General features: G+C 45.1%; 1 protein-coding gene across 2 annotated transcripts in view; it reads right to left on the minus strand.

Moving 5' to 3' along the window:
* The window catches only part of pxylp1 (2-phosphoxylose phosphatase 1), a 274,822-nt gene extending 266,874 nt beyond the window's left edge, over window positions 1-7,948 (minus strand). Inside the window, exon 1 of one of the 2 annotated variants that reach the window (XM_070882368.1) lies at window positions 7,847-7,948. The gene's annotated coding sequence lies outside the window, so the exon portion shown is untranslated. Of the gene's footprint in view, window positions 1-4,969; window positions 5,035-7,846 lie in introns of those variants that run through there. The other variant, XM_070882365.1, reaches the window with a different exon arrangement.
* Window positions 7,949-8,557: the final 609 nt, after the last annotated feature.

Consider the following 8,557-nt stretch of genomic DNA (forward strand, 5'->3'; position numbering starts at 1 on the left):
GTGACGTCATCCGGTGCGCAGCGCCCCCTTATCGACCCGGATCTTAAATTCGCTTCCGTCCCCTGCAGCATTGTCGGGCTTCAACAATGGCAGCTGCAGGAGGCATTGTGACCTCGGCTGGCCGCTTGGGGAGTGGTAATGAAAGGCCATGATGGTCAGGTAGGCCAAAATTTTATCACCCCAGTGTGCTGCTTTTTGAATTTTTTCCATCCTGCGATTGATCAGCCTTGCACTCTCAGAGTGCTTGGGACTCTTCATGGATCGCAGGTGATACGTCCTTACTATACAGTATGAATGCACACAAGGCCCATTCTTGAGAGAAGGTCACTCTGTGACCAGTTACCTTTATTACCAATACCTCGAGTGATGAAGGTGGGTGGAGCTTCTCCTTTTATACCTGAAAGTCCAGGTTAGGAGTGTCTCCCACAAGTTCACCCGCTTGTGGTCAATGTTCTCAAGGTGTACAACTTAGGTCAGCTTACACATGGGTTACAATGATAGTTGAATACATGACAGCAGGTGCCGTTGCCGACCATTTCTAACCTTACCTCGAAATGATCTCAGCATTGGCCTTCCCTTTAAGGAGGGAAGGAGCCTGTGAATCCGGCAGCGCTGCACAGGACATTAGCGGCAGAGCGCTGCACACTGTCCCTCTGTTCCAGTTAGCACTCCAAGGAAAGTGGTAGCGCTTGATTTAGCACTCCACTTCCCTCCTGGAATGCGAAACCGAAAGTTTGTGTCAGATTCAGTTGTGTAGCACCCGCCGATACTTTTACACTCCTGCAAAAGTTATCACCCCAAATGGGGTGCTACGCAATTTCTAGCCCTCTAATCACCTGCTGTATTCACGTGATTTTCTTTTACTTCCACAACAGCCAATCTTGTGAACTTTCCAAGTGAGATTGCAAATTTGTGGCAAATCATAGTTTTGTGTTGTGGTCCTCCAATTCAATGGCTTAATTCTGTTTTTATTTTACCTTGAATAAATTAATGTCCCTTAATCTAAAGCGAAAAATTAAGCTATATTCTGTCTCTTTTCTCTCGTTATTTATCTAATGAATGTAAAATATTGCAACGCTACTTTTTCACCACTTGTTGAAATTCCTATGTCACAGGGAAGGAAATTAAAACAAAGAGTCAACTTAGTCTGCTTTCTCATGCCTCCTAGCAACAGCGAAAGATGAAGAGTATGGTAGGCCAATCCTCTGAGCTGGAACATGAACTTTGAGGGACAGGACTAAAAGAGAGGGAGGAAGAGAGAAAAAATATTTTCCCAAGTTTTCTTTCTCTTCCCCTCGCTCAAGAAATCAGTGAAATGGCAAAGGGTTTGGAATTACTGTTCCACTGATACCAGCATTCTTCCAGTACTTTGACCTCACAAAGGCCTTCAACATCGTCAACCGTGAGGGATTATGGAGTATCCTCCTCAAATTTGGCTACCCTCAAAAGTTTGTCACCATCCTTCGCCTGCTCCACGATGACATGCAGGCCTTGATCCTGACCAACGGATCCATCACAGACCCAATTCATGTACGGAGCGGGTTCAAGCAAGGCTGTGTCATCGCACCAACGCGCTTCTCGGTCTTCCTTGCTGCAATGTTCCATCACACCCTCAGTAAGCTCCCCGCTGGAGTGGAGCTAATCTACAGAACAAACGGGAAATTGTTCAAACTCCGCCGCCTCCAGTCCAGATCCAAGGTCGTCCCATCCTCTGTCATTGTATTACAGTACGCAGACAACGCTTGCGTTTGTGCACGCTCGGAGGTCGAACTCCAAACCATCGTCAACACCTTCACCAAAGCGTAAGAGAGTATGGGCCTTACACTAAACATCCATAAGACAAAGGTCCTCTACCAATCTGCCCCATCCATACAGTACTGCCCCCCGATTATCAAAATCCATGACGAGGCCTTGGACAACGTGGGCCATTTTCCATACCTCGGGAACCTACAGCCAACAAAGGCAGACGTCGATGACAAAGTCCAAGACAGCTTTCAGTGTGCCAGTGCAGCCTTCGGTCGCCTGAACATAAGAACATAAGTACACAAGAATTAGGAACAGGAGTAGGCCATCTAGCCCCGCAAGCCTGCTCCGCCATTCAACAAGATCATGGCTGATCTGGCCGTGGACTCAGCTCCACTTACCCGCCCGCTCCCCATAACCCTTAATTCCCTTATTGGTTAAAAATCTATCTATCTGTGACTTGAATACATTCAATGAGCTAGCCTCAACTGCTTCCTTGGGCAGAGAATTCCACAGATTCACAACCCTCTGGGAGAAGAAATTCTTTCTCAACTCAGTTTTAAATTGGCTCCCTCATATTTTGAGGTTGTGCCCCTTAGTTATAGTCTCCCCGACCAGTGGAAACAACCTCTCTGCTTCTATCTTGTCTATCCCTTTCATTATTTTAAATGTTTCTATAAGATCACCCCTCATCCTTCTGAACTCCAACGAGTAAAGACCCAGTCTACTCAATCTATCATCATAAGGTAACCCCCTCATCTCCGGAATCAGCCTCGTGAATCGTCTCTGTACCCCCTTCAAAGCTAGTATATCCTTCCTTAAGTAAGGTGACCAAAACTGCACGCAGTACTCCAGGTGCGGCCTCACCAATACCCTATACAGTTGCAGAAGGACCTCCCTGCTTTTGTACGCCATCCCTCTCGCAATGAAGGCCAACATTCCATTCGCCTTCCTGATTACCTGCTGCACCTGCAAACTAACTTTTTGGGATTAATGCACAAGGACCCCCAGGTCCCTCTGCACCGCAGCATGTTGTAATTTCTCCCAATTCAAATAATATTCCCTTTTACTGTTTTTTTTCCCAAGGTGGATGACCTCACACTTTCCGACATTGTATTCCATCTGCCAAACCTTAGCCCATTCGCTTAACCTATCTAAATCTCTTTGCAGCCTTTCTGTGTCCTCTACACAACCCGCTTTCCCACTAATCTTTGTGACATCTGCAAATTTTGTTACACTACACTTTGTCCTCTCTTCCAGGTCATCAATGTATATTGTAAACAGTTGTGGTCCCAGCACCGATTCCTGTGGCACACCACTAACCACCGATTTCCAACCCAAAAAGGACCCATTTATCCCGACTCTCTGCTTTCTGTTCGCCAGCCAATTCTCTATCCATGCTAATACATTTCCTCTGACTCCGCGTACCCTTATCTTCTGCAGTAACCTTTTGTGTGGCACCTTATCGAATGCCTTTTGAAAATCTAAATACACCACATCCATCGGTACACCTCTATCCATCATGCTCGTTATATCCTCAAAGAATTCCAGTAAATTAGTTAAACATGATTTGCCCTTCATGAATCCATGCTGCGTCTGCTTGATTGCACTATTCCTATCTAGATGTCCCGTTATTTCTTCCTTAATGATAGTTTCAAGCATTTTCCCCACTACAGATGTTAAACTAACCGGCCTATAATTACCTGCCTTTTGTCTGCCCCCTTTTTTAAACAGAGGCGTTACATTAGCTGCTTTCCAATCCGCTGGTACCTCCCCAGAGTCCAGAGACTTTTGGTAGATCATAACGAATACATCTGCTATAACTTCCGCCATCTCTTTTAATACCCTGGGATGCATTTCATCAGGACCAAGGGACTTGTCTACCTTGAGTCCCATTAGCCCGTCCAGCACTACCCCCCTAGTGATAGTGATTGTCTCAAGGTCCTCCCTTCCCACATTCCTGTGACCAGCAATTTTTGGCATGGTTTTTGTGTCTTCCACTGTGAAGACCGAAGCAAAATAATTGTTTAAGGTCTCAGCCATTTCCATATTTCCCATTATTAAATCCCCCTTCTCATCTTCTAAGGGACCAACATTTACTTTAGTCACTCTTTTCCATTATATATATCTGTAAAAGCTTTTACTATCCGTTTTTATGTTTTGCGCAAGTTTACCTTCGTAATCTTTCTTTCCTTTCTTTATTGCTTTCTTAGTCATTCTTTACTGTCGTTTAAAATTTTCCCTATCTTCTATTTTCCCACTAACCTTGGCCACCTTATACGCATTGGTTTTTAATTTGATGCTCTCCTTTATTTCCTTGGTTATCCACCTGAGGAAGAGAGTGAAGACCAGTACCTCAAACCCAGCACCAAGCTCATGGTCTACAGAGCAGCAGTGATATGCTTCAGAGACATAGACCATATTCAGCAGGCACTTCAAAGTACTGAAGTACCACCAATGCTGCCTATGCAAGATCCTGCAAATCCATTGGCAGGATAGGCACACCAACGTCAGTGTTCTCACTCAGACCAACATCCCCAGCACTGAAGCATTGACCACACTCGATCAGCTCAGATGGATGGGCCACATCGTCCGCATGCCCGATACTAAACTCCCAAAACAAGCTCTCTACTCAGAGCTCCGACATGGCAAGCAAGTCCCAGATGGGCAGAGGAAATGCTTCAAGGACACCCTCAAAGCCTCTTTGAAAAAGTGCAACACCCCCACCTGGAAATCCCTAGCCAGAACCGCTCAAAGTGAAGGAGAAGCATGCGAGAAGGCGCTGAACACCTCGAGTCTCTTTGCCGGGAGCAAGAGGAAACCAAGCGCAAACAGCGGAAGGAGCGCACGACAACCCAAGAATCTCACCCAACCGTCCCTTCAACCACCGTCTGCCCCACCTGTGACAGAGACTGTAGGTCCCGCATTGGACTCATCAGGCATCTGAGAACTCATATTAGTGTGGAAGCAAGTCATCCTCGACTCTGAGGGGCTGCCTAAGAAGAATACTTCACTAAGTGCGACAGTGAGTGGCAGCAAGAACTATTCAACTGTGGAACTTTGTAGCCAAATTCAATCCTGTTCCCGCCCAATATGCATACATCCAGCTTTCCAAATATAAGAGTCATCAGTAATCAGAAGCAAAACCCAGGCTGACTTTGCCCATCCTTCCCCATCACTTGCCCAGGGACAAAGGCCAATTCTGGCACCCTCACTACAACCCCACCTGAAATCTGCTAATCCAGCGTAGACCAGGGATGGAAGCTGGGATCTTCCTGGGCGACCGGCTCAGTATCACTGTGGACAATACATTTATCACTAAGCTGTGGCAAAGCCTATGTTTCAGTATTTGATAATATAACATGCACATTCCTTTAAAAAATTTTACTTGCAATTCACTTCTAATTATATGGACATGCTGCTCATTCAGCAGGGTGAGTGAACCTAACACTGATACACCACATTTGGAAAAGCATAATTCAATCAAAGCAGAATCAGCATGGTTTTATGAAAGGGAAATCGTATTTGACAAATTTGCTGCAGCTCTTTGAGAATGTAATGAGCAGGGTGGATAAGGGGGAACCAGTGGATGTGGTGTATTTGAATTTCCAGAAGGCATTCGATAAGGTGCCACATAAGAGATTACTGCACAAGATAAAAGTTCATGGGATTGGGGGTAATACATTAGCATGGATAGAGGATTGGCTAACTAACAGAAAACAGAGAGTCGGGATAAACAGGTCATATTCCGGTTGGCAAACAGTAACTAGTCGAGTGCTGCAAGGATTGGTGCTGGGGCCTCACTATTTACAATCTATATTAATGACTTGGATGAATGTAATGTAACCAAGTTTGCTGATGATACAAAAATGGGTGGGAAAGCAAATTGTGAGGAGGACACAAAAAATCTGCAAAGGGATATAGACAGGTTAAGTGAGTGGACAAACATTTGGCAGATGGAGTACAATGTGGGAAAATGTGAGGTTATCCACTTTGGCAGAAAAAATAGAAAAACAAATTATTTGTAAATGGAGAAAAATTGCAAAGTGCTGCAGTAGAGCGAGACCTGGGGGGTCTTGTGCATGAAACACAAAAAGTTGGTATGCAGGTACAGCAAGTAATCAGGAAGGCAAATGGAATGTTGGCCTTTATTGCAAGGGAGATAGAGTACAAAAGCAGAGAAGTCCTGCTACAACTGTACAGGGTATTGGTGAGGCCACACGTAAAGTACTGCGTACAGTTTTGGTCTCTATTTAAGGAAGGATATACTTGCATTGGAGGCAGTTCAGAGAAGGTTCTCTCGGTTGATTCTGAAGATGAAGGGGTTGACTTATGAAGATAGGTTGAGTAGGTTGGGCCTATACTCATTGGAGTTCAGAAGAATGAGAGGTGATCTTATCGAAACATATATGATAATGAGGGGGCTCGACAAGGTGGATGCAGAGAGGATATTTCCACTCACGGGGAAACTAAAATTAGGGGACATAGTCTCAGAATAAAGTGCCACCCATTTAAAACTGAGATGAGGAGGAATTTCTTCTCTCCGAGGGTTGTAAATCTATGGAATTCTCTGCCCCAGAGAGCTGTGGAGGCTGGGTCATTAAATATATTTAAGGTGGAGCTAGACAGATTTTTGAGCGATACGGGAATAAAGGGTTATGGGGAGTGTGCAGGGAGGTGGAACTGAGTCCATGATCAGATCAACCATGATCTTATTAAATGGCAGAACAGGCTCGAGGGGTCAAATGGCCTACTCCTGCTCCTATTTCTTATGTTCTTATTTACACTACTGAAATGTGTGCAATGAAATATATTGCTGGTGTAGTCAATCATCTGCTCATTTATTGTGTTTGATCTTCATTTGCATTCCGTTAGCTCAACAAAATGTATGTTGCTGTTACTCAAATAAGCTTTTAAAAGTAAAATGTTGATTTAGAAACACCATGGCCAACAAACTGACACGTCATATAATGTCAGTGTGAACTCGCGTAGTGCAATGTCACTTCCTTCCAGGACTGAATGACGCACATTTCTCAGACGGTACAAATGAAGTTCAGTTGCACCAAGCACTGCTAGAGGGCAGGTTTGCTCTATGTATTTCTCTGAAGTACAAGCTGCTTCACTTGGAAATATATGCAGTGAACTCCAGTGATCTAACATTCCGTTTGCATTAATTTTCAATGTTCACTCTCTGTCTTTCTTATATATAGTGTGTTGATCTTATTTTTACAGTGCAGTTTTCAGTGCGACTGGTGACCTTTTTGACAGGCCTAATCGAGCCAGCGTGTTACCAAGAGAAAGGGCCCTTCCTGTGCAATCCCGCCACCAATCTTATCAATCGTACATTACATTTTCCCACCTGCATTGTTCAACAGTTGTTTCCTTTACATCCAGGATTGAACTTCTTAAAAAAAACTTTGTATAAAAATCTAACGAGTATATCACCAGGCTGTTTTTGCAAATTGTTTTGTTGATTGGGGTTGTATAAAGTACAGTGACCACTACAGATCAGTGGTGTTTTTATTCAGATTGCTGAAGTAGGCTCGAATGGTGAAGGACAGACAGACATCCAGCTCCCATTCATCACTCAATCCCTTTGTTAGTGCCACAATATGGTTTACAACAATCTGGGGGGACGAGAGTGAGAAGATGAACCGGCGACGCCCAGATTGGTGCAGCCCTCAGAAACATGTCCAACCCCCTCTCCGGGCTCCAGTCAATAAATCCGGACACTCAGTCCCGCCATCGCAATTAAACATCAACCAAATCAGGTCACACCCCCTGAAATAGTTCCCGACCTTGAAACCGAGTGGCACGAAGCTTAACCCTCCCCCAGAAGCTGGGCTTGGTGTGAACATTATCACCGGGTGGGCCGGTCGCGCCAGACGGTGGAGGAAAGCCTCGCTCCTTAATGTGAACCTGAAACTGGTCACTGGGAGCAGTCCGTGCGGTGGGAGATCGAAGCTTTGCTCCAATGGGGCACTCTTTGTGGCGCCTCAGCAACACTTCAGGAAAACACTCAGGGTCTGTTATTGGTGGATCGGGCTGCTGTGATCTGTTCGGATAATAAGTATTTTGTAAAAGTACACTTACAACAACTTACATTTACACCAGAGGCTGCAACCTGCTCTCCCGGGCTTGACCTGCTCCCGACACCGAGTGCCTGCTGGCGTGAGCACACACCAGATTCCAGGTGAGGCAGCCTCACCTCACGAGCCGCCTCTGGCAGTTGTTATTAATTAACTATAATTCAAACACAAACATCTGATCTTCTGAACTGAATCGATATATGTAAAAGAACAAGGTGTAGATGCATCTGCTGCGAAGTTATCACAAGTAGGAAGATGACCGAACAGCATATCGTGGTTTATTCACATCATCATCGAATCGAGGATGACTTGCTTCCACGTCAAAAAGTTCACAGGTGTTTCAATGATGGACCTAAGATTCCAGGTCCGAACTAAATCTTGAAGGGTGAAAGATGCCTGTGCTTGGATTTTTTCAACGTGTGGTGACCGTTGCACACCAGCCACCACATGGGCTTGACAGAGCTAGGTCTTGGTCCAGTAGAAAGGATTAACCAAGACGACTGGGGACCTGCTCTGCTGCACGGACCAAGTGTGCACACATATCGCAGTGTGGGCTGGTACATGGGGCCTCGCCTTTTCTGGGCCCTGAACTCACGCCTCTATTCACATGCAAACTGTTACAAAACCATCATTTTCAAGTCCCTTTCTTTTGTTCCTAAGTGCCTATACTGCAAATGTTATGGTGACAAGGCTTCACCATATATTTTACCAGTCAGTAAAGTGTA

The sequence above is a fragment of the Pristiophorus japonicus genome, chromosome 6, assembly GCF_044704955.1.
Source record: "Pristiophorus japonicus isolate sPriJap1 chromosome 6, sPriJap1.hap1, whole genome shotgun sequence".
Lineage (NCBI taxonomy): Eukaryota > Metazoa > Chordata > Chondrichthyes > Pristiophoridae > Pristiophorus > Pristiophorus japonicus.